A 23,654-nucleotide genomic window follows, 5' to 3' on the forward strand; every position below is an offset into this window, starting at 1 on the left:
GTGTTTGGTCAGCTTGTAGTCAGTGGGTCAGTTTTTAGGTGTGTTTGGTCAGTTTGTAGTCAGTGGGTCAGTTATTACTTGTTCGTTCATGTTGTGGTCAGTGGGTCTGTTTCTCTGTATTCTTTCTCGTAGTGGTCAGTGGGTCATGTTCTGTGTGTTCAGTCAGCTTGTGGTCAGCGTGTCAATTTCTATGTGTTCGGCCAGGTGCTGGTCTGTGTGTCAGATTCTGTGTGTTCCGTAAAGCTATGATCAGTGGGACAGTTTCAGTGTGTTCGGTCATGTTGTGGTCAGTGGGTCCGTTTCTGTGTTTTCCATCAGCTTGTGGGCTGTTGGTCAGTTTCTGTGTGTACTGTCAGGTTTTGGTCTGTGGGTCAGTCTCTGTTTGTTCGGTCAGGTTGTGGTCAGTGGGTCATTTGCTGTGCATACTGTCAGGTTGTGGTCAGTGGGTCAGTTTATGTGAGCTCAGTCAGGTTCTAGTCAGGGGGCCGGTTTCGGTGTGTTTGGTCAGTTTGTGGTCAATGGTTCAGTTTCTGTGTGTTCGGTCAGCTTGTGTTCAATGGGTCAGTTTCTGTGAGCTCTGTCAGGTTGTGGTCAGTGGTTCAGATTCTGTGTGTTCGGTCAGCTTGTGGTCATTGGCTCAGTTTCTGTGAGCTCTTTCAGGAGGTGGTCAGTGGGTCAGTTTATGTGTGTTTATTCAGGTTGTGACATTGGGTCCGTTTCTATGTGCTTGTTCAGGTTGTGGTCAGAATGACTGTTTCTGTGTGCTCGGTAATGTCATGGTCAGCGGTCAGTTTCTGTGAGTTCGGTCAGGAACTGGTCAGTGGTTCAGTTTCTGTCTGTTTGGTCATGTTGTGGTCAGTTGGTCAGATACTGTGTGTTCGGTCAGGTTGTGATCAGTGGTTCAGTTTCTGTGTGCTCGGTCAGTTTCTGGTCAGTGGTCAGTTTCTGTTTGTTTGGTCAGGTTGTAGTCAATGGGTCAGTTTCTGTGTGTTCAGTCATGTTGCGGTCAGCTGGTCAGATTCTGTGTGTTTGGTCAAGTTATGATCAGTCGGTCAGTTTCTGTGTGTTCCTTCAGGTTGCGTTCAGTGGGTTAGTTTCTGTGTGTTCAGTCAGGTCCTGCTCAGTGGGTCAGTTTCTGTGTGCAGGCTCAGTTTGTGCTCAGTGGGTCAGTTTCTTTGTGTCCAGTAAGTTTGTGGTCAGTGGGTCAGTTTCTCTGTGCTTGTTCAGTTTGTGGTCAGAATGTCAGTTTCTGTGTGTTCGGTAACTTTGTGGTCAGTGGTCAGTTTCTGTGTGCTCGGTCAGGAGGTGGTCAGTGGGTCTGTTACTGTGTGTTTGGTCAGGTTGTGGTCAATGGGTCAGTTTATGTCTGTTCGGTCAAGATGTCGTCTGTGGGTCAGTATCTGTGTGGTCGTTCAAGTTGTGGTCAGTGAGTCAGTTTCTTTGTGTTCAGTCAGGTTGTGGTCAGTGGATAATTTTCTGTGTGTTCAGGCATGTTGTGTTAGTGGGTCAGTTTCTGTGTGTTTGGTAAATTTACGGTCAGTGAGTCAGTTTCTGTGTGTTTGGTCTGTATGTGGGCAGTGGGTCAGATTCTGTGTGCTTGGTCAGGTTGTGGTAAGTGGGTCAGTTACTGTGTGCTCGGTCAGGTTGTGGTCAGTGCGTCAGTTTCTGTGAGTTCGGTCTGCTTGTGGACAGCGGGACAGTTCCCTTGTGTTCAGCCAGCTTCTGGTCAGTGGCTCAGTTGCTGAGGGTTCGGTCAGGTTGTCATCAGTGTGTCAGATTATGTGTGAATGATTAGGTTGTGATTAGTGTGTCAGTTTCTTTGTGCTTGGTCAGTTTGTGGTCCGCGGGTTAATTTCTGTTTGTTTGGTCAGGTTGTGTTCAGTGGGTCAGTTTCTGTTTGTATGGTCAGATTGTGTTCAGTGGGTCAGTTTCCGTCTGCTCGGTCAGGTTATGGCCAGTGGGTCAGTTTCTGTGTGCTCAGTCAAGTTGTGGTCAATGGGTCTGTTTATGTGTGCTCTCTCAGTTTGTGTTCAGTGGGTCAGTTTCTGTGTGGTCAGTCAGGTTGTGGTCAGTGTGTCAGTTTCTGTGTGCTCCGTCAGGTTGTGTTCAGTGGGTCAGTTCCTCTGTGTTTTGCCAGGTTGCTTTCAGTAGGTCAGTAACTGTGGGTTCGGTCAGTTTTTTTTCAGTGGGTCAGATTCTGTGTTTTCGGTCAGGTTGTGGTCAGTAGGTCAGTCTCTGTGGGTTCGACAGGTTGTCGTCAGTGGGTTAGTTTTTGCATGTTCGGTCAGTTTGTGGTCAGTGGGTCAGTTTCTGTGTGTTTGGTCACGCTGTGGTCAGTGGGTCAGCTTCAGTGTGTTCGGCCAGCTGCTGGACAGTGGGTCAGATTCTGTGTGTTCGGCCAGGTTGTGGTCAGTGAGTCAGTTTCTGTGTGTTCTGTCACCTTGTGGGCAGTTGGTCAGTTAATGTGTGTTCGGTCAGGTTGTGTTCAGTGTGTCAGTTTCGGTGTGTTTGGTAAGTTTGTGGTCAGCGGGTCAGTTTCTGTGTGTTTGGACAGTTTGTGGTCTTTGGGTCAGTTTCTGTGCCTTCTGTTACCTTGTGAGCAGTTGGTCAGTATATGTGAGTTCGGTCAGGTTGTTTTCAATGGGTCAGATTCGGTGTGTTCAGTCAGGTTGTGATCAGAGGGTCAGTTTCTGTTTGTTTGGTCAGGTTGTGCTCAGTGGATAAATTTCGGTGTGTTCGGTGAGGTTGTGGTCAGTGGGTAAGTTTCTGTTTGTTTGGTCAGGTTGTGGTCAGTGGGTAAGTTTCTGTGTGCTCCTTCAAATTGTTTTCAGTGGGTCAGTTTATGTTTGTTTTGTCAGGTTGTGGTCTTTAGGTCAGTCACTTTTGGTATGGTCAATTTGTGTTCAGTGGGTCAGTTTCGGTGCATTTGGTCAGGTTGTCGTCAGTGGGTCAGCTTCTGTGTGGTCGTTCAGATTGTTGTCAGTTTCTTGGTGTTCAGTCAGGTTGTGGTCAGTGGATAAGTTTCTGTGTGTTCAGTCATGTTGTGGAAGTGGGTCATTTTCTGTGTGTTTGTTAAGGTTGTGGTCAGTGGGTCAGTTTCTGTCTGTATGTTAAGGATGTGGTCAGTGGGTCAGTTTCTGTGGGTTTGGCCTCTTTGTGGACAGTGGGTCAGTTTCTGTGAGCTCGGTCAGGTTGTGGTCATTGGGTCAGTTTCTACATTGTATTCAGCTTGTGGACAGTGGGTCAGGTTCTTTGTGTTCAGTCAGGTTCTGGTCAGTGGGTCAGTTTCTGTGGGTTCGGTCAGTTTGTGATCAGTGGGTCAGATTATGTGTGAACGATCAGGTTGTGACCAGTGGGTCAGTTTCTGTTTGTTTGGTCATGTTGTGGTCAGTGGGTCAGTTTCTGTGTGCTCATTCAGGTTGTGTTCATTGGGTCAGTTTCTGTGCGTTTGGTCAGGTTGTGGTCAATGGGTCAGCTACTGTGTGCTCTGTCAGGTTGTGGTCAGTGGGTCAGCTTCTGGGTGTTTTGTCAGGTTGTGGTCATTAGGTAAGTTTCTCTGCGTTTGGAAACCTGGTGGGCAGTTTGTCTGTTTATGCGAGTTTGGTCAGGTTGTGTTCAGTGAGTCATTTTCAGTGTGTTTCGTCAGTTTTTGGTCAGAGGGTTATTTTCCCCGTGTTCGGTCAGGTTGTGGTCAGTGGGTCAGTTTCTTTGTGCTCTGTGAGGTTGTGGTTAGTGGGTCATTTTCTGTGTGATCGGTCAGTTTGTGGTCAGCCGGTCAGTTTCTGTGTGTTTGGCAAGGTGCTGGCCAGTGGGTTCGAATCTGGTTGTTCGGTCAGGCTGTGCTCACTTGGTCAGATTCTGTGTGTTTGATTATGTTGTGTTCAGTGCGTTACTTTCTGTATTTTCAGCCAAGTTGTGGTCAGTGGGTCAGTTCCTTTGTGCTCACTGAGTTTGTGGTCAGTGTGGCATTTTCTTTGTGTTTGATCAGCTTCTTGTCAGCGGGTCAGTTTCTGTGTATTCGGCAAGGTGCTGGTCAGTGGGTCAGATTCTTCGTGTTCAGTCAGACTGTGAACAATGGGTCAGTTTCTGTGTGTTCGGTCAGGTTGTGTTCAGTGGATCAGTTGCTTTGTGCTCAGTGAAGTTTTGGTCAGTGGGTCATTTTCTGTGTGTTTGGTCAGCTTCTTGTCAGCGGGTCAGTTTCTGTGTATTCGGCCAAGTGCTGGTCGGTGGGTCAGTTTCTTTGTGTTCGGTCAGACTGTGAACAATGGGCTCATTTCTGTGTGTTCGGTCAGGTTGTGTACAGTGGGTCAGTTTCTGTGTGTTTGGTCACCTTGTGGTCATTTGGAAAATGTATGTGTGTTCGTTCAGGTTGTGGTCAGTTGATCAATTTCTGTGTGTTTGGTCATGTTGTGATCAGTGGGTCAGTTTCTGTGTGCTCGGTCAGTTTGTGGTCAGAGGATCAGTTTCTGTGTGTTCGGACTGGATGAAGTCAATGGGTCAGCTGGTGTGATTTCGGTCAGGTTGTGTTCAGTGCATCAGTTTCCATGTGTTCAGTCAGGTTCTGGTCAGTGGGTCAGTTTCTGAGTGTTCGGTCAGGTTGTGGTCTGTGGGTCAGTTTCTGTGTGTACGGTCAGGTTGTTGTCAGTGTCTCAGTTTCTGTGTATTCCGTCAGGTTGTGCTCAGTGTGTTACTTGCAGTAATTTCAGGCAGGTTGTGGTCAGTGTGTCAGTTTCTCTGTGTTATGTCAGTTTGTGTTGAGTGGGTCAGTTTCTGTGTGTTCAGTCACCTTGTGTTCAGTTGGACAATTTATGTGTGTTTGGTCAGGTTGTGGTCAGTGGGTCAATTTCTGTGTGCTCGGTCGGTTTGTGTCAGAGGGTCAGTTTCTGTGTGTTTGGACTTGATGACGTCAGTGGGTCAGCTGGTGAGATTTCGGTCAGTTTGTGTTCAGTGCATCAGTTTCTGTGTGCTCGGTCAGGCTCTGGTCAGTGGGTCAGTTTCTGAGTGTTCGGTCAGGTTATGGTCTGTGGGTCAGTTTTTGTGTGTTCGGTCAGGTTGTGGTCAGTGTGTCAGTTTCTGTGTGTTTGGTCAGGTTGTGGTCAGTGTGTTACTTGCTGTATTTTCTGCCAGGTTGTGGTCACTGTGTCAGTTTCTCTATTTTATGTCAATTTGTCGACATTGGGTCAGTTTCCGTTTCTTCGGTCATGTTCTGGTCAGTGGGTCAGTTTCTGTGAGTTCAGTCATGTTGTGGTCAGTGTGTTACTTTCTGTATTTTCAGCCAGATTGTGGTCAGTGTGTCAGTTTCTGTGTGTTCGCTCAGGCCGTGGTCAGTGGGTCAGTTTCTGTGTGCCCAGGAATGTTGTGGTCTCTGGGTCAGTTTCTGTCATCTCGGTCAGCTTGTGTTCAGTGGGTCAATTTCCGTGTGTTTTGTCAGGTTCTGGTCAGTTTCTGTGTGTTCAGTCAGGTTGTAGGCAGTGGTTCAGTTTCTGTGTGTCCGGTCAGGTTGTGGTCAGTGTGTCAGTTTCTGTGTGTTTGGTCAGGTTGTGTTCAGTGAGTTACTTTCTGTATTTTCAGCCAAGTTGTGGTCAGTGGGTCAGTTGCTTTGTGCTCACTGAGTTTGTGAGCAGTGGGTCATTTTCTGTGTGTTTGGTCAGCTCCTTGTCAGCGGGTCAGTTTCTGTGTATTCGGCCAGGTGCTGGTCAGTGGGTCAGGTTCTTTGTGTTCGGTCAGACTGTGAACAATGGGTTCGATTCTGTGTGTTTGGTCAGGTTGTGTACAGTGGGTCAATTTCTGTGTGTTTGGTCACCTTGTGGTCAGTTGGAAAATGTATGTGTGTTCGGCCAGATTGTGGTCATTGGGTCAGTTTCCGTGTGTTTGGTCATGTTGTGATCAGTCGGTCAGTTTCTGTGTGCTCGGTCAGTTTGTGGTCAGAGGGTCAGTTTCTGTGTGTTCGGACTGGATGAAGTCAGTGGGTCAGCTGGTGCGATTTCGGTCAGGTTGTGTTCACTGCATCAGTTTCTGTTTGTTCGGTCAGGTTCTGGTCAGTGGGTCAGTTTCTGAGTGTTCGGTCAGGTTGTGGTCAGTGTGTCAGTTTCTGTGTGTTCGGTCAGGTTGTGGTCAGTGTGTTACTTGCTGTATTTTCAGCCAGGTTGTGGTCACTGTGTCCGTTTATCTGTTTTATGTCAGTTTGTCGACATTGGGTCAGTTTCTGTGTGTTCGGTCATTTTCTGGTCAGTGGGTCTGTTTCTGTGAGTTCGGTCATGTTGTGGTCAGTGTGTTACTTTCTGTATTTTCAGCCAGGTTGTGTTCAGTGTGTCAGTTTCTTTGTGTTATGTCAGTTTGTGTTCAGTTGGACAATTTATGTGTGTTCGGTCAGGTTGTAGTCAGTGGGTCAATTTCTGTGTGTTTGGTCATGTTGTGATCAGTGGGTTAGTTTCTGTGTGCTCGGTCAGTTTGTGGTCAGAGAGTCAGTTTCTGTGTGTTCAGACTGGATGATGTCAGTGTGTCAACTGGTGTGATTTCGGTCAGGTTATGTTCAGTGCATCAGTTTCTGTGTGTTCGGTCAGGCTCTGGTCAGTGGGTCAGTTTCTGAGTGTTCGGTCAGGTTGTGGTCTGTGGGTCAGTTTCTGTGTGTTCGGTCAGGTTGTGGTCTGTGTGTCAGTTTCTGTGTGTTTGGTCAGGTTTTGGTCAGTGCGTTACTTGCTGTATTTTCAGCCAGGTTGTGGTCACTGTGTAAGTTTCTCTGTTTTCTGTCAGTTTGTCGACATTGGGTCAGTTTCTTTGTGTTCGGTCATGTTCTGCTCAGTGGTCAGTTTCTGTGAGTTCGGTCATATTGTGGTCAGTGTGTTACTTTCTGTATTTTCAGCCAGATTGTGGTCAGTGTGTCAGTTTCTCTGTGTTCTGTCTGTTTGTTTTCAGTGGGTCAGTTTCTGTGTGTTCGCTCAGGCCGTAGTCAGTGGGTCAGTTTCTGTGTGCCCAGGAATGTTGTAGTCTCTGGGTCAGTTCCTGTCATCTCGGTCAGCTTGTGTTCAGTGGGTCAATTTCCGTGTGTTTTGTCAAGTTCTGGTCAGTTTCTGTGTGTGCATTCAGGTTGTGGGCAGTGGTTCAGTTTCTGTGTGTTTGGTCAGGTTTGGTCAGTGAGTCAGTTTCTGTGTGTTTGGTCAGGTTGTGTTCAGTGAGTTACTTTCTGTATTTTCAGCCAAGTTGTAGTCAGTGGGTCTGTTTCTCTGTGATCTGTCATGTTGTGGACATTGGGTCAGTTTCTATGTGCTTGTTCAGGTTGTGGTCAGAATGTCAGTTTCTGCGTGTATGGTAATGCTGTGGTCAATGGTCAGTTTCTGTGTGTTCGTTCAGGAAGTGGTCAGTGGGTCAGTTTCTGTGTGTTTGTTCAGTTTGTGATCAGTGGATCAGTTTCTTCGTGTTCGGTCATGTTGTCGTCAGTGGGTCATTTTCTGTGTGGTCGGTCAGGTACTGGTCAGTGGGTCAGTTTCTGTGTGTTTGGTCAGGTTCTTGTCAGTGGGTCAGTTTCTGTGTGTTCGGTCAGGTTGTGGTCAGTGGGCTAGTTTCTGTGTTTGGTCAGCTTGTGGTCAGTGGGTCAGTTTCTGTGTGTTCGGCCAGGTGCTGGTCAGCGGGTCAGTTTCTCTGTGTTCGGTCACATTGTGCTCGGCTGGTCAATTTATATAAGTTCGGTCAGGTTGTGGTCAGTGTGTAAGTTTCTGTGTGTTCAGACAGAAAGATGTCAGTGGGTCATTTTTTGTGAGTTTGGTCAGGTTGTGTTCAGCGGGTCAGTTTCTCTGTGTTGCTTCAGGCTGTTATCAGTTTGTCAATTTCAGTGTGCCCCATAAGATTGTGGTCTCCGGGTCAGTTTCTTCCAGCTCTGTAGGTTGTGTTCAGTGGTTCAATTACTGTGTGTTCGAGCAGATTCTGGTCAGTGTATCAGTTTCTGTGGGTTCGGTCAGCATGTGGTTGTGGGTCAGATTCTGTGAGCTCTGTCAGGTTGTGGTCAATAGCTGAGTTTCTCTTTGTTTGGTCAGTTTGTGGTCAGTGTTTCAGTTTCTGTGTGTTTGGTCAGTTTGTGGTCAGTGGTTCAGGTTCTGTGTGTTCGGTCAGCTTGTGGTCAGTGGGTCAGATTCTGTGAGCTCTGTCAGGTTGTGGTCAACGGCTCAGTTTCTGTGTGCTTGTTCAGGTTGTGGTCAGAATGTCAGTTTCTGCGTGTTTGGTAATGCTGTGGACAGTACTCAGTTTCTGTGTGTTCGTTCAGGAGGTGGTCAGTGGGTTAGTTTCTGTGTGTTTGGTCCGTTTGTCACAAGTGGATCAGTTTCTTAGTGTTCGGTCATGTTGTCATCAGTGGGTCTCTTTCTGTGTCGTCGTTCAGGTTCTGGTCAGTGGGTCAGTTTCTGTGTGTTTGGTCAGGTTCTTTTCAGTGGGTCAGTTTCTGTGTGTTCGGTCAGGTTGTGGTCAGCTGGTCAGTTTCTCTGTGTTCGGTCACCTTGTGGACAGTTGGGCAGTTTATGTGAGGTCAGTCAGGTTCTTTTCAGTGGGTCAGTTTCTGTGTGTTCGGTCAGGTTGTGGTCAGCTGGTCAGTTTCTCTGTGTTCGGTCACCTTGTGGACAGTTGGGCAGTTTATGTGAGATCAGTCAGTTTGTTGTCAGTGGACCAGTTTCGGTGTGTTTGGTGAGTTTGTTGTCAATGGATCATTTTCTGTTCGTTCGGTCAGATTGTGGGCAGTGAGCCAGTTTCTGTGTGTTCGGTCAGGTTGTGTTCAGTGGGTCAGTTGCTTTGTGCTCAGTGAGGTTGTGGTCAGTGGATCATTTTCTGTGTGTTTGGTCAGCTTGTTGTCAGCCAGTCAGTTTCTCTGTAATCAGCCAGGTGCTGGTCAGTGGGTCAGATTCTTTGTGTTCGGTCAGACTGTGAACAATGGGTTCGTTTCTGTGTGTTCGGTCAGGTTGTGTACAGTGGGTCAGTTTCTGTGTGTTTGGTCACCTTGTGGTCAGTTGGAAAATTTATGTGTGTTCAGTCAGATTGTGGTCAGTGGGTCAATTTCTGTGTGTTTGGTAATGTTGTGATCAGTGGGTCAGTTTCTGTGTGCTCGGTCAGTTTGTGGTCAGAGGGTCAGTTTCTGTGTGTTCGGACTGGATGAAGTCAGTGGGTCAGCTGCTGTGATTTCAGCCAGGTTGTGTTCAGTGCATCAGTTTCTGTGTGTTCTGTCAGGTTCTGGTCACTGGGTCAATTTCTGAGTGTTCGGTCAGGTTGTGGTCTGTGGGTCAGTTTCTGTGTGTTCGGTCAAGTTGTGGTCAGTGTGTTACTTGCTGTATTTTCAGCCAGGTTGTGGTCAATGTGTCCGTTTCTCTGTTTTATGTCAGTTTGTCGACATTGGGTCAGTTTCTGTGTGTTCGGTCATGTTGTGGTAAGTGTGTTACTTTCTGTATTTCCAGCCAGGTTGTGGTCAGTGTTTCAGTTTATCTGTGTTATGTCAGTTTGTGTTCAGTGGGTCAGTTTCTATGTGTTCGGTGACCTTGTGGTCAGTTGGACAATTTATGTGTGTTCGGTCAGGTTTTTGTCAGTGGGTCAATTTCTGTGTGTTTGGTCATGTTGTGATCAGTGGGTCAGTTTCTGTGTGCTCAGTCAGTTTGTGGTCAGAGGGTCAGTGGCTGTGTGTTCGGAATGGATGAAGTCAGTGGGTCAGCTGGTGCGATTTCGGTCAGGTTGTGTTCAGTGCATCAGTTTCTGTGTGTTCGGTCAGGCTCTGGTCAGTGGGTCAGTTTCTGAGTGTTCGGTCAGGTTGTGGTCTGTGGGTCAGTTTCTGTGTGTTCGGTCCGGGTGTGGTCAGTGTGTCAGTTTCTGTGTGTTCGGTCCGGTTGTGGTCAGTGTGTTACTTGCTGTATTTTTACCCAGGTTGTGGTCACTGTGTCAGTTTCTCTGTTTTAGATCAGTTTGTCGACATTGGGTCAGTTTCTGTGTGTTCGGTCATGTTCTGGTCAGTGGGTCAGTTTCTGTGAGTTTGGTCATGTTGTGGTCAGTGTGTTACTTTCTGTATTTTCAGCCAGAGTGCTGTCAGTGTGTCAGTTTCTCTGTGTTCTGTAAGTTTGTGTTCAGTGGGTCAGTTTCTGTATGTTCGCTCAGGCCATGGTCAGTGTGTCAGTTTCTGTGTCCCCAGGAATGTTGTGGTCTCTGGGTCAGTTTCTGTCATCTCGGTCAGCTTGTGTTCAATGGGTCAATTTCCGTGTGTTTTGTCAGGTTCTGGTCAGTTTCTGAGTGTTCGGTCAGGTTGTGGGCAGTGGTTCAGTTTCTGTGAGTTCGGTCAAGTTGTGGTCAGTGTGTCAGTTTTTGTTGGCTCAGTCAGTTTGTGGTCAGTGGGTCAATTATTGTGTATTCAGTCAGGTTGTGGTCAATGATTCACTTTCTGTGTGTTTGGTCAGGTTTGGTCAGTGAGTCAGTTTCTTTGTGTTTGGTCAGGTTGTGGTCAGTGGGCTAGTTTATGTGTTTGGTCAGCTTGTGGTCAGTGGGTCAGTTTCTGTGTGTTCGGCCAGGTGCTGGTCAGCGGGTCAGTTTCTGTGTGTTCGGTCAGGTTCTGGTCAGTCGGTCAGTTTCTGAGTGCTCGGTCAGGTTGTGGTCAGAGGGTCAGCTACTCTGTGTTCAAACAGGAAGAGGTCAGTGGGTCAGTTTCTGTGAGTGCGGTTAGGTTGTGTTTACTGGGTCAGTTTCTGTGTTTTCGGTCAGGTTCTTGTCAGAGGGTCAGTTTCTGTGTGCTCGGAGAGGTTGTGGTCAGTGGGTCAGTTTGTGTGTGTTTGGTCAGGTTGTGGTCAGTGTTCCAGTTTCTGTGTGTTCGGTCTGCTTGTGTTCAATGTGTTACTTTCTGTATTTTCAGCCAGGTTGTGGTCAGTGTGTCAGTTTGTCTGTGTTCTGTCAGGTTGTGGTCAGTGTGTCAGTTTGTCTGTGTTCTGTCAGGTTGTGGACATTGGGTCAGTTTCTATGCGTTTTTTCAAGTTGTGGTCAGAATGTCAGTTGCTGCATTTTCGGTAAGGTTGTGTTCTGTGTTATGTTTCTTTGTGTTTGGTCAGGTTGTTGTAGTTGGTCAGTTTCTTAGTGTTCAGTCAGGTTGTCGTCAGTGGTTCTATTTCTGTGTGTTCATTCAGGTTGTGGTCAGTGCGTCAGTATCTATGTGTTCGGTCAGGTTCTGGTCAGTGGGTCAGTTTCTGTCAGTTCGGTCATGTTGTGGTCAGTGTGTTACTTTCTATATTTTCAGCGAGGTTGTGGTTAGTGTTTCAGTTTCTCTGTGCTCTGTCAGATTGTGTACAGTGGGTCAGTCACTGTGTGTTCATTCAGGCTGTGGTAAGTGGATCAGTTTCTGTGTGCTCAGTATGATTGTGGTCTCTAGGTCAGATTCTGGCAGCTCAGTCAGATTGTGTTCAGTGGGTCAATTCTGTGTGTCTGGTCAGGTTCTGGTCAGTGGATCAATTTCTGTGTGCTTGGTCAGTTTACGGTAAGTTTCTTTGTGTTCAGTCAGGTTGTGGGCAGTGGTTCAGTTTCACTGAGTTCGGTCAGGTTGTGGTCAGTGCGTCAGTTTCTGTGTGTTCAGTCAGGTTGTGGTCAGTGTGTTACTTTCTGTATTTTCAGCCAAGTTGTGGTCAGTGGTTCAGTTTCTCTGTGTTCTGTCATGTTGTGGGCATTGGCTCAGTTTCTATGTGATTGTTCACGTTGTGGTCAGAATGTCAGTTTCTGCGTGCTCAGTAATGTTGTGGTCAGTGGTCAGTTTCTGTGTGTTCGTTCAGGAGGTGGTCAGTGCTTAACCTTCTGTGTGTTTGTTCAGTTTGTGATCAGTGGGGCAATTTCTGTGAGCGCTGTCATGTTGTGGTCAGTGGTTCTGTTTCTGCGTGTTTGCTCAGATTGTCGTCTGTGGGTCAGTTACTGTGTGTTCAGTCATATTGTGATCAGTGTGTTAGTTTCCGTATGTTCGGCTGGTGCTCGTCAGCGGGCCAGTTTCTGTGTGTTCAGTCAGGTTGTGTTCAGTCAGTCAGTTTCTGTGTTTTCGGTCACCTTGTAGTCAGTTGGTCAGGTTATGTGAGTTCGGCCAGGTTGTTGTCAGTGGGTCAGTTTCGGTGTGTTTGGTCAGATTGTGGTCAGTTGGTCAGTTTCTGTGTGTTCGTTCAGGTTTTGGTAAGTGGGTCAGCTTCTTTGTGCTCAGTGCGGTTGTGGTCAGTGGGTCATTTTCTGTGTGTTCGGTCAGGTTGTGGTCAGTGGGCTAGTTTCCGTGTTTGGTCAGCTTGTGGTCAGTGGGTCAGTTTCTGTGTGTTCGGCCAGGTGCTGGTCAACGGGTCAGTTTCTGTGTGTTCGGTCAGGTTGTGCTCAGTCTGTCAGTTTCTCTGTTTTTGGTCACCTTGTGGTCAGTTGGCCAGTTTATGTCAGTTCAATCAGGTTGGTGTCAGTGGGTCAGTTGCTTTCTGCTCAGTGAGGTTGTGGTCAGTGTGTCATTTTCTGTGTGTTCGGTCAGATTGTGAGCATTGGGTCAGTTTCTGTGTGTTTTGGCAGGTTGTGGTCAATGGGTCAGTTGCTTTCTGCTCAGTTAGGTTGTGGTCATTGGGTCATTTTCTGTGTGTTTGTTCAGCTTGTGGTCAGCTGGACAGTTTCTGTGTGATCGGCCAGGTGCTGGTCAGTGGGTCAGATTCTCTGTGTTCGGTCAGGCTGTGAACAGTGGGTCCCTTTCTGTGTGTACGGTCATGTTGTATTCAGTGGGTCAGGATCTGTGTGTTCGGTCACCTTGTGGTCAGTTGGACAATTTACGTGAGTTCGGTCAGGTTCTGGTCTGTGGGTCAGTTTCGGTATGTTTGGTCAGTTTGTGGTCAACAGTTCAGTTTCTGTGTGTTCGTTCAGGTTGTGGTGAGTGGGTCAGTTTATATGTGTTCAGTCAGGTTGTGGTCACTGGCCCACTTTCTGTGTGTTTGGTCATGTTGTGATAAATGGGTCAGTTTCTGTGTGCTCGGTCAGTTTGTGGTCAGTGGGTCAGTTTCTGTCTGTTCGGTCAGGTACTGGTCAGTCGGTCAGTTTCTGAGTGCTCGGTCAGGTTGTGGTCAGTGGGTCAGTTTCTCTGTGTTCAAACAGGATGAGGTCAGTGGGTCAGTTTCTGTGAGTGCGGTTAGGTTGTGTTCACTGGGTCAGTTTCTGTGTTTTCGGTCAGGTTCTGGCCAGAGGGTCAGTTTCTGTGTGCTCGGAGAGGCTGTGGTCAGTGGGTCAGTTTGTGTGTGTTCAGTCAGGTTGTGGTCAGTGTGTCAGTTTGTGTGTGTTCTGTCAGGTTGTGGTCCGTGGGTCAGTTTGTGTGTGTTCAGTCAGGTTGTGGTCAGTGGGTCAGTTTCTGTGTGTTCAGTCAGGTTGTGGTCAGTGGGTCAGTTTGTGTGTGTTCAGTCAGGTTGTGGTCCATGGGTCAGTTTCTGTGTGTTCAGTCAGGTTGTGGTCAGTGGGTCAGTTTCTGTGTGTTCAGTCAGGTTGTGGTCAGTGTGCCAGTTTCTGTGTGCTCGGTCTGCTTGTGTTCAATGTGTTACTTTCTGTATTTTCAGCCAGTTTGTGGACATTGGGTCAGTTTCTATGTGTTCTTTCAGGTTGTGGTCAGAATGTCAGTTTCTGCATTTTCGGTAAGGTTGTGTTCTGTGTTACGTTTCTTTGTGTTTGGTCAGGTTGTTGTCAGTGGGTCAGTTTCTTAGTGTTCAGTCAGGTTGTCGTCAATGTTTCTATATTTTTGTGTGTTCGTTCAGGTTGCGGTTAGTGTGTAAGTTTCTGTGTGTTCGGTCAGCTTGTGGTCAGCGCGTCAGTATCTATGTGTTCGGTCAGGTTCTATTCAGTGGGTCAGTTTCTGTGAGTTCGGTCATGTAGTGGTCAGTGTGTTACTTTCTATATTTTCAGCGAGGTTGTGGTTAATGTGTCTGTTTCTCTGTGTTCTGTCAGGTTGTGTTCAGTGGGTCTGTTACTGTGTGTTCATTCAGGCTGTGGTAAGTGGATCAGTTTCTGTGTGCTCAGTATGATTGTGGTCTCTGGGTCAGATTCTGTCAGCTCAGTCAGATTGTGTTCAGTGGGTCAATTCTGTGTGTTTGGTCAGGTTCTGGTCAGTGGATCAATTTCTGTGTGCTTGGTCAGTTTGCGGTCAGTTTCTGTGTGTTCAGTCAGGTTGTGGGCAGTGGTTCAGTTTCAGTGAGTTAGGTCAGGTTGTGGTCAGTGCGTCAGTTTCTGTGTGTTCAGTCAGGTTGTGGACTTTGGCTCAGTTCTATGTGATTGTTCACGTTGTGGTCAGAATGTCAGTTTCTGCGTGCTCAGTAATGTTGTGGTCAGTGGTCAGTTTCTGTGTGTTCGTTCAGGACGTGGTCAGTGCTTAAATTTCTGTGCGTTTGGTCAGTTTGTGATCAGTGGTGCAATTTCTGTGAGCGCTGTCATGTTGTGATCAGTGGTTCAGTTTCTGCGTGTTTGCTCAGATTGTCGTCAGTGGGTCAGTTACTGTGTGTTCGGTCACATTGTGATCAGTGTGTTAGTTTCTGTGTGTTCGGCAGGTGCTCGTCAGCGGGTCAGTTTCTGTGTGCTCGGTCAGGGTGTGTTCAGTCAGTCAGTTTCTGTGTTTTCGGTCACCTTGTAGTCAGCGGGTCAGTTTCTGTGTGCTCGGTCAGGTTGTGTTCAGTCAGTCAGTTTCTGTGTTTTCGGTCACCTTGTAGTCAGTTGGTCAGTTTATGTGAGTTCGGTCAAGTTGTTGTCAGTGGGTCAGTTTCGGTGTGTTTGGTCAGTTTAGAGTCATAGAGTTATACAGCACAGAAAGAGGCCCTTCGGCCCATCGTGTCTGCGCCGTCCATCAATCCCTGTCCAGTCTAATCCCATTTTCCAGCATTTGGTCCATAGCCTTGTATGCAATGGCATTTCAAGTGCTCATCCAAATGCTTCTTAAATGTTACGAGGGTTCCTGCCTCTACCAGCCTTTCAGGCAGTGAGTTCCACATTCCAACCACCCTCTGGGTGTAAAAGTTCCTCCTCAAATCCCCCCTAAACCTCCTGCCCCTTATCTTGAATCTATGCCCCCTTGTTATTGACCCCCCTACTAAGGGGAAAAGTTCCTCTTTATCTACCCTATCTATGCCCCTCATCATTTTGTACACCTCAATCAGGTCCCCCCTCAGCCTTCTTTGCTCCAAGGAAAACAACCCCAGCCTGTTTAGTATTTCTTCATAGCTGAGGCGCTCCATCCCAGGTAACATCCTGGTGAATCTTCTCTGCACCCTCTCCAAAGCAATCACATCCTTCCTATAGTGAGGCGACCAGAACTGCACACAGTACTCCAGCTGTGGCCTCCCCAGCGTTTTGCACAGCTCCATCATAACCTCCCTGCTCTTATATTCTATGCCTCGGCAAATGAAGGCAAGAATCCCATATGCCTTTTTAACCACCTTATCTACCTGTTCCGCTGCCTTCAGGGATCTATGTACATGTACACCAAGGTCCCTCTGACCCTCTGTAATTCCTAGGGTCCTACGACTCATTGTGTATTCCCTTGCCTTATTTGTCCGTCCAAAATGCATCACCTCGCACTTTTCAGGGTTAAATTCCATTTGCCACTTTTCCGCCCATCTGACCAACCCGTTTATATCGTCCTGTAGCCTGAGGCTTTCCTCCTCGCAATTTACCACGCCACCAATTTTCGTGTCATCTGCGAACTTACTGATCATACCTTTTACATTCTCATCCAAATCATTTATGTAGATCACAAACAGCACCGATCCCTGAGGTACCCCACTGGACACAGGCTTCCAGTCACAAAAGCAACCTTCGACCATCACCCTCTGCCTCCTGCCACTCAGCCAGTTTAGGATCCAACGCGCCAAGGCACCCTGGATCCCATGGGCTCTTCACTTCTTGACCAGTCTCCTATGCAGGACTTTGTCAAAAGCTTTGCTGAAATCCATGTAAACCACATCCACAGCATTTCCCTCATCCACACACCTAGTCACCCCCTCGAAAAATTCAATCAGATTTGTCAGACATGATTTACCCTTGACAAAGCCATGCTGACTATGCCCGATTTATCCTTGCCTCTCCAAGTGGAGACTAATATTGTCCCTCAGAATTTTTTCCAATAATTTCCCTACAACAGATGTTAGGCTCACTGGCCTGTAATTCCCTGGTTTATCCCTGCTACCCTTCTTGAATAATGGTACGACGTTAGCTGTTCTCTAGTCCTCTGGTACATCCCCTGTGGCCAGTGAGGTTCTGAAAATTTGTGTCAGAGCCCTTGCAATCTCCTCCTTTGCCTCCCAAAACAGCCTGGGATACAGCTCATCCGGGCCTGAGGATTTATCCACTTTTTGACCTGCTAAAACCGCTAGAACCTCCTCCCTCTCGATGCTAATATGTTCAAGTATGTCACAGTCCCCTTGCCCGATTTCTATGTCTACATCGTCTTTCTCCATAGTGAACACAGATGCAAAAAATTCATTTAAAACCCCGCCTACATCATCTGGCTCTACACACAGATTGCCACTTTGGTCCCGAATGGGCCCTACCCTTTCCCTGGTTATCCTCTTGCCCTTAATATACTTAGAAAACATCTTAGGATTTTCCTTTATTTTGCTCGCCAGTGTTATTTCATGGCCCCTCCTCGCCCTCCGAATTTCTTTTTTAATTATGCCCCTGCACTTTTTATACTCCTCTAGGGCTTCCTCCGTCTTTAGTCTTTTGTAACTGCCAAGTGCCCCCCTTTTTTCCCTAATGCATTTTTGTATATCCCTTGTCATTCAAGGTTCCCTTTGTTTGTTGGTCCCACCCTTGACCTTTACAGGAACATGTTGGCATTGTATTCTCTCTATTTCCCTTCTGAAAGTCTCCCACTGCTTTGATGTGGATTTTCCTATAAGTAGCTCCTCACAGTCCACTTTGGCCAGATCCTGCCTTATCATATTAAAACCGGCCTTCCCCCAATTTAGAACCCTTATTTCCAGGCCATCTTTGTCTTTTTCCATGACCACCTTAAATCTCACCGAATTATGGTCACTGTCGCCAAAATGCTCTCCTTTTGACACTTCCACCACTTGCCCGGCTACATGACCTAGAATTAGATCCAGTACCGCCCCCTCTCTTGTGGGACTTTCTACATGTTGGCTCATAAAGCTCTCCTAGATGCACTTTAAGAATTCTGCACCCTCTAAGCCTTTCACACTCTGACTATCCCAATTAATATTGGGGAAGTTGAAATCCCCCACTATTATTACCCTATTATTTTCGCACTTTTCTGAGATTTGCCTACATATCTGTTCCTCTATCTCCCCCTGACTGTTTGGGGGCCTATAGTACACTCCCAGCAAAGTGCTTGCCCCATTTTTGTTTTTAAGTTCTACCCATATGGCCTCATTAGAGGACCCCGCTAATATATCATCCATCCTTACAGCAGTAATTGATTCCTTAATTAATGTTGCAACACCCCCTCCCCTTTTACACCCCCCTATGTCTCGCCTGAAGATTCTATACCCCGGAATATTGAGCTGCCAGTCCTGACCCTCCCTCAACCATGTCTCCGTGATAGCAACAATATCGTACTTCCATGTGTTCAACAACAACTTCAGTTCATCCACTTTATTTGCAAGACTCCTTGCATTAAAATAAATGCCTTCCAGCCTTGCCATATTCCATCTTGCCTTCACATATTTGCTCTGCCTTCCCAGCTGACTTGCTTTTTCCTCCGTATTTGGCTGTAAATCACCCGCTACTATAGTTCCACTCTGTATCCCATCCCCCTGCCAAGTTAGTTTAAACCCCCCCCCCCCAGCAGTGCTAGCAAACCTCCCCGCAAGGATATTGGTCCCCCTCTGGTTCAGGTGTAAACCGTCCGACTTGTACAATCCCACCTTTCCCAGAAGCAGACCCAGTGATCCAGGAAACTAAAGCCCTCCCTCCTGCACCGTCCCTTTAGCCATGCATTCATTTGTTCTATCTTCCTATTCCTATACACACTAGCACGTGGCACCGGGAGTAATCCAGAGATTACAACCTTTGAGTTCCTGCTCTTTAATCTTCCACCTAGCTCCCTAAATTATTGCTGCAGGACCTCATCCCTCTTTTTAACTATATCGTTGGTACCAATGTGGACCACGACCTCTGGCTGTTCACCCTACCCCTCCAGAATGCCCTGCAGCCGCTCAGTGACATCCTTGCCCCTGGCACCAGGGAGGCAACATACCATCCTGGATTCACATCTACGGCCACAGAAACGGCTATTTGTTCCCCTTACTCTAGAATCCCCTACCACTATTGCTCTCCCACTCTTTTTCCTCCCTTCCTGGGCAGCAGGAGCACCCCCAGTGCCAGGAAGTTGGCTGCTGCTGCCTTCCCCTGGTGTGTCACCCCCCTCAACAGTATCCAAATCGGTATACCTGTTTGAGAGGGGAATGGTCACAGGGGTCTCCTGCACTACCTGCCTGCTTCTATTGCTCCGCCTGTTGGTCACCCATTTCCTTTCTTCCTGTTTAGCCCTTACCTGCGGTGTGACCAACTCACTAAACGTGTTATCCACGACCCTCTCAGCATCGTGAATGCTGCACAACCCATCCACCCGCAGCTCCAGCGCCTCAATGTGGTCTGCTAGTAGCCACAGCTGGATGCATTTCCTGCACACGTGGTCATCAGGGGCACCGGCAGTGTCCCTGAATTCCCACATAGAGCAAGAGGAGCATAACACGGGGCTCGGCTCTGCTGGCATGACTTACCCTTTAATTAATTTAAATTAATTCACTATCACCAATTAAAGATATCTCTAAGGCACTTGTATAGTCCACCAACAGTCCCTGCTACACCAGAAAAGAAACTAGTAACTATAAACTACAGAGTTAAAGTTTAAAAAAGAGAAATACTCACCAACCAATCAATTACCTGTTCCCTGGTGACGTCATACTCTGATTACTTTTTACCTCTCTCCCCTCTGCAGAGGTAGTAAGCCTCGCCTCGCTGCTCCTTTTATCTGCCGCCTCGGAGCTCTCCTGGTCAGTGGATCAGTTTCTGTGTGTCTGGTCAGATTGTGGTCAGTTGGTCAGTTTCTGTGTGTTCGGTCAGGTTTTGGTAAGTGGGTCAGCTTTTTTGTGCTCAGTGCGGTTGTGGTCAGTGGGTCATTTTCTGTGTGTTCGGTCAGCTTGTGTTCAGTGGGTCATTTTCTGTGTGTTCGCTCAAGTTCTGGTGAGTGGTTCAGATTCTGTGTGTTCCGTCACCTTGTGGTAAGTTGGACAATTTATGTGAGTTCGGTCAGGTTGTGGTTAGTATGTTAGTTTCTGTGTGTTCGGTAAGCTTGTGGTCAGCACGTCAGTATCTATGTGTTCGGTCAGGTTCGGGTCAGTGGGTCAGTTTCTGTGAGTTCGGTCATGTTGTGGTCAGCGTGTTTTTTCTATATTTTCAGCCAGGTTGTGGTCAGTGGGTCAGTTTCTGTGTGTTCGTTCAGGCTGTGGTCAGTGGGTCAGTTTCTGTGTGCTCTGTATGATTGTGGTCACTGGGTCAATTACAGTAAGGTCTGTCAGATTCTGTTCAGTGGGTCAATTTCTGTGTGTTTGGTCAGGTTCTGGTCAGTGGCTCAATTTCTGTGTGCTTGGACAGCTTGTGGTCAGTTTCTGTGTGTTCAGTCAGGTTGTGGACAGTGGTTCAGTTTCAGTGACATCGATCAGGTTGTGGTCATTGCGTCAGTTTCTGTGTGTTTGGTCAGGTTGTGGTCAGTGGGTTACTTTCTGTATTTTCAGCCAAGTTGTGGTCAGTGGGTCAGTTTCTCTGTGTTCTGTCAGGTTGTGGACTTTGAGTCAGTTTCTATGTGCTTGTTCAGGTTGTGGTCAGAATGTCAGTTTCTGCATGTTCAGTAAAGTTGTGGTTAGTGGTCAGTTTCTGTGTGTTCGTTCAGGAGGTTGTCAGTGGGTCAGCTTCTGTGTGTTTGGTCAGTTTGTGGTCAGTGGGGCAATTTCTGTGACCGCTGTCATGATGTGGTCAGTGGTTCAGTTTCTGTACGTTTGCTCAGATTGTCATCAGTGGGCCAGTTACTGTGTGTTCGCTCACCTTGTGATCAATGTGTTAGTTTCCATGTGTTCGGCCAGGTGCTGGTCAGTGGGTCAGTTTCTGTGTTTTCCATCACCTTTTAGTCAGTTGGTCAGTTTATGTGAGTTCGGTCAGGTTGTTGTCAGTGGGTCAGTTTCGGTGTGTTTGGTCAATTTGTGGTCAGTAGATCAGTGTCTGTGTGTTTGGTCAGTTTGTGGTCAGTTGGTCAGTTTCTGTGTGTTCGGTCAGCTTGTGGTCAGCGGGTCAGTTTCTGTGTGTTCGGTCAGGTGCTGGTCAGTGGGTCAGATTCTGTGTGTTCGGTCACCTCGTGGTAAGTTGGACAATTTATGTGAGTTCGGTCAGTTTGTGGTCAGTGTGTCAGTTTCTGTGCGTTTGGACAGGATGAGGTCATTGGGTCAGATTGTTAGTGCTGTCAGGTTTTGTTCACTGGGTCAGTTTCAGTGTGTTTGGTCAGGTTTTGGTCAAAGGGTCAGTTTCTGTGTGTTCAGTCAGGTTGTGGCCTGTGGGTCAGTTTCGGTGTGTTTTATCAGTTTGTGGTCAGCAGGTCAGTTTCTGTGTGTTCGCTCAGGTTGTGGTCAATGGCTCAGTTTCTGTGTGCTCGGTCAGGTTATGGTCAGTGGGTCCGTTTCTGTGAGCTCTGTCAGGTTTTGGTCAGTGGCTCAGTTTCTGTGTGCTCGATCAGGTTATGGTCAGTGGGTCCGTTTATGTGAAGTCTGTCAGGTTGTGGTCAGTGGGTCAGTTTCTGTGAGGTCGTTCAGTTTGTGTTCAGTGGGTCAGTTTCTGTGTTTTCGGTCAGGTTCTGGTCAGTGAATCAGTGTCTGTGCGCTCAGACAGCGTGTGGTCAGTCGGTCAGTTTCTGTGAGTTCGGTCAGAATCTGCTCAGTGGATCAGTTTCTGTGTGCTCGGTCAGGGTGTGGTCAGGGAGTCAGTTTCTGTGTGTTCAATCAGGTATTGGTCAGTGTGTTACTTTTTGCATTTTCAGCCAGATTGTGGTCAGTGTGTCAGTTCCTCCGTGTTCTGTCAGGTTGTGGACATGGGGTCAGTTTCTGTGTCTTTGGTCAGTTTCTGGTCAGTGGGTCAGTTTCTGTGACTTCGGTCAGGTTGTGTTCAGTGCGTCAGTTTCTGTGTATTCGTTCAGGCTGTGGTCAGTGGGTCAGTTTCTGTGTGCTCAGTAAGATTGTGGTCTCAGGGTCAGTTTCTGTCAGCTCGGTCAAGTTGTGTTCAGTTCGTCAATTTCTTTGTGTTCGGTCAGATTCTGGTCAGTGGGTCAATTTCTGTGTGCGTGGCCATTTTGTGGTCAGTGGGTCAGTTTATGTGTGATCAGTCAGGTTGTGGTCAGTGGTTCAGTTTCTGTGTTTACGGTCAGGTTGTGGTCAGTGTGTCAGTTTCTGTGTGTTCAGTCAGGTTATGGACATTGGGTCATTTTCTATGTGCTTGTGCAGGTTTTGGTCAGAATGTCAGTTTCTGCGTTTTCAGTAATGTTATTGTCAGTGGGTCAGTTTCTGTGTTTTGTCAGTTTGTGGTCAGTGGGTTATTTTCTTAGTATTCAGTCAGGTTGTCCTCAGTGGATCATTTTCTGTGTGGTCAGTCAGATTGTGGTCAGTATGTCAGATTCTGTGTGTTTAGACAGCTTGTGTTCAGCGGGTCAGTTTCTTTGTGTTCGGCCATGTGTTGGTCAGTGGTTCACATTATGTGTGTTCGTTCAGCTTGTGGTCAGCGGGTCAGTTTCTGTGAGCGCTGTCATGTTGTGGTCAGTGCTTCAGTTTCTGTGTTTTCGATCAGGTTGTAATCAATGGGTCAGTTTCTTTCTGCTTGGTGAGGTTGTGGTCAGTGGGTCATTTTCTGTGTGTTCGGTCAGCTTGTGGTCAGCGGGTGTGTTTCTGTGTGTATGGTCAGGTTGTTGTCAGTGCGTCAGTTGCTTTGTGCTCGGTGGGGTTGTGTCAGTGGGTCATTTTCTTTGTGTTCAGTCAGCTTGTGGGCAGCGGGTCAGTTTCTGTGTGTTTGGTCAGGTGCTGGTCAGTGGGTCAGATTCTGTGTTTTCGGTCATGCGGTGATCATTGGTCCCTTTCTATGTGTTCGGTCATGTTGTTTTCAGTGGGTCAGTTTCTGTGTGTTTGGTCACCTTGTGGTCAGCTGAACAATTTATGTGAGTTCGGTCAATTTGTGATCAGTGGGTCATTTTGGTGTGTTTGATTAGTTTGTGGTCAGCAGGTCAGTTTCTGTGTGTTCTGTCAGGTTGTGGTCAGTGGGTCAGTTTTTGTGTGTTCAGTAAAGTTGTGTTCATTGGGTCAATTTCTGTGACCTCTGACAGGTTGTGGTCAGTGGCTCAATTTCTGTGTGTGTGTTAATGTTGTGATCATTGGGTCAGTTTCTGTGTGCTCGGTCAGCTTCTGGTCAGTGGGTCAGTTCCTGTGAGTTCGGTCAGGTTGTATTCAGTGGGTTAGTTCTGTGTGTTCGATCAGGCTGTGGTCAGTCGGTCAGTTTCTGTGTGCTCAGTAAGATTGTGGTCTCTGGGTCAGTTTCATTCAGCACGGTCACGTTGTGTTCAGTGGATCAATTCCTGTGTGCTCAGTCAGGTTGTGGTCAGTGGGTCAGTTTCTGTGTGCTTGGTCATGTTGTGGTCAGTCAGTCAGTTTTGATAGTTCAGTAAGGTTTTGATCAGTGGTTCAGTTTCTGTGTGTTCGTTCAGGTTGTGGTCAGTTTGGCAGTTTATGTGTGTTTTGACTGGTAGAGGTCAGTTGGTTACTTTCTGTATTTGCAGCCAAGTTGTGATCAGTGGTTCAGTTTATCTGCATTCTGTCAGGTTGTGGACATTGGGTCAGTTTCTATATGATTGTTCAGGTTTGTGGTATTGAATTAATTTAAATTAATTAAAGGGGTAAGTCATGCCTGGAGAGGCCAGCCCCGTGTTATGCTCCTCTTGCTATATGTGGGAATTCAGGGACGCTGCCAGTGTCCCCGACGTCCACGTGTGCCAGAAATGCATCCAGCTGCAGCTACTAACGGGCCGTATTGATGAGCTGGAGCCGTGGATGGATAGGTTGTGGAGCATTCACGATGCTGAGAGGGTCGTGGATTACATGTTTGATGAGTTGGTCATGCCGCAGGGTAGGGCTGAACAGGCAGAAGGGAAATGGGTGCCCACCAGCCGGAGCAGTAGAAGCAGGCAGGTAGTGCAGGGGACCCCTGTGGCCATCCCCCTTTCAAACAGGTATAACTATTAGGGTACTGTTGAGGGGGATGACTCACCAGGGGAAGGCAGCAGCAGACAGCTTCCTGGCACCAGGGGTGCTTCTGTTGCTCATGAACGGCAGAAGAAGAGTGGGCGAGCAATAGTGGTAGGGGATTCTATCGTAAGGGGAACAGATAGGCGTTTCTGTGGCCATAGACGTGACTCCAGGATGGTTTATTGCCTCCCTGGTGCCAGGGTCAAGGATGTCACTGAACGGCTGCAGGGCATTCTGAAGGGGAGGGTGAACAGGCAGAGGTCGTGGCTCATATTGGGACCAACGACATAGGTAGGAAGAGGGATGACGTCCTGCAGCAAGAATTTAGGGAGCTAGGTAGCAGTTAAAGAGTATGACCTCAAAGGTTGTAATCTCTGGATTACTCCC

Source organism: Somniosus microcephalus, unplaced genomic scaffold (assembly GCF_052327205.1).
Source record: "Somniosus microcephalus isolate GS21.2 unplaced genomic scaffold, FLI_Smic_1.0 unresolved_chr8, whole genome shotgun sequence".
Lineage (NCBI taxonomy): Eukaryota > Metazoa > Chordata > Chondrichthyes > Squaliformes > Somniosidae > Somniosus > Somniosus microcephalus.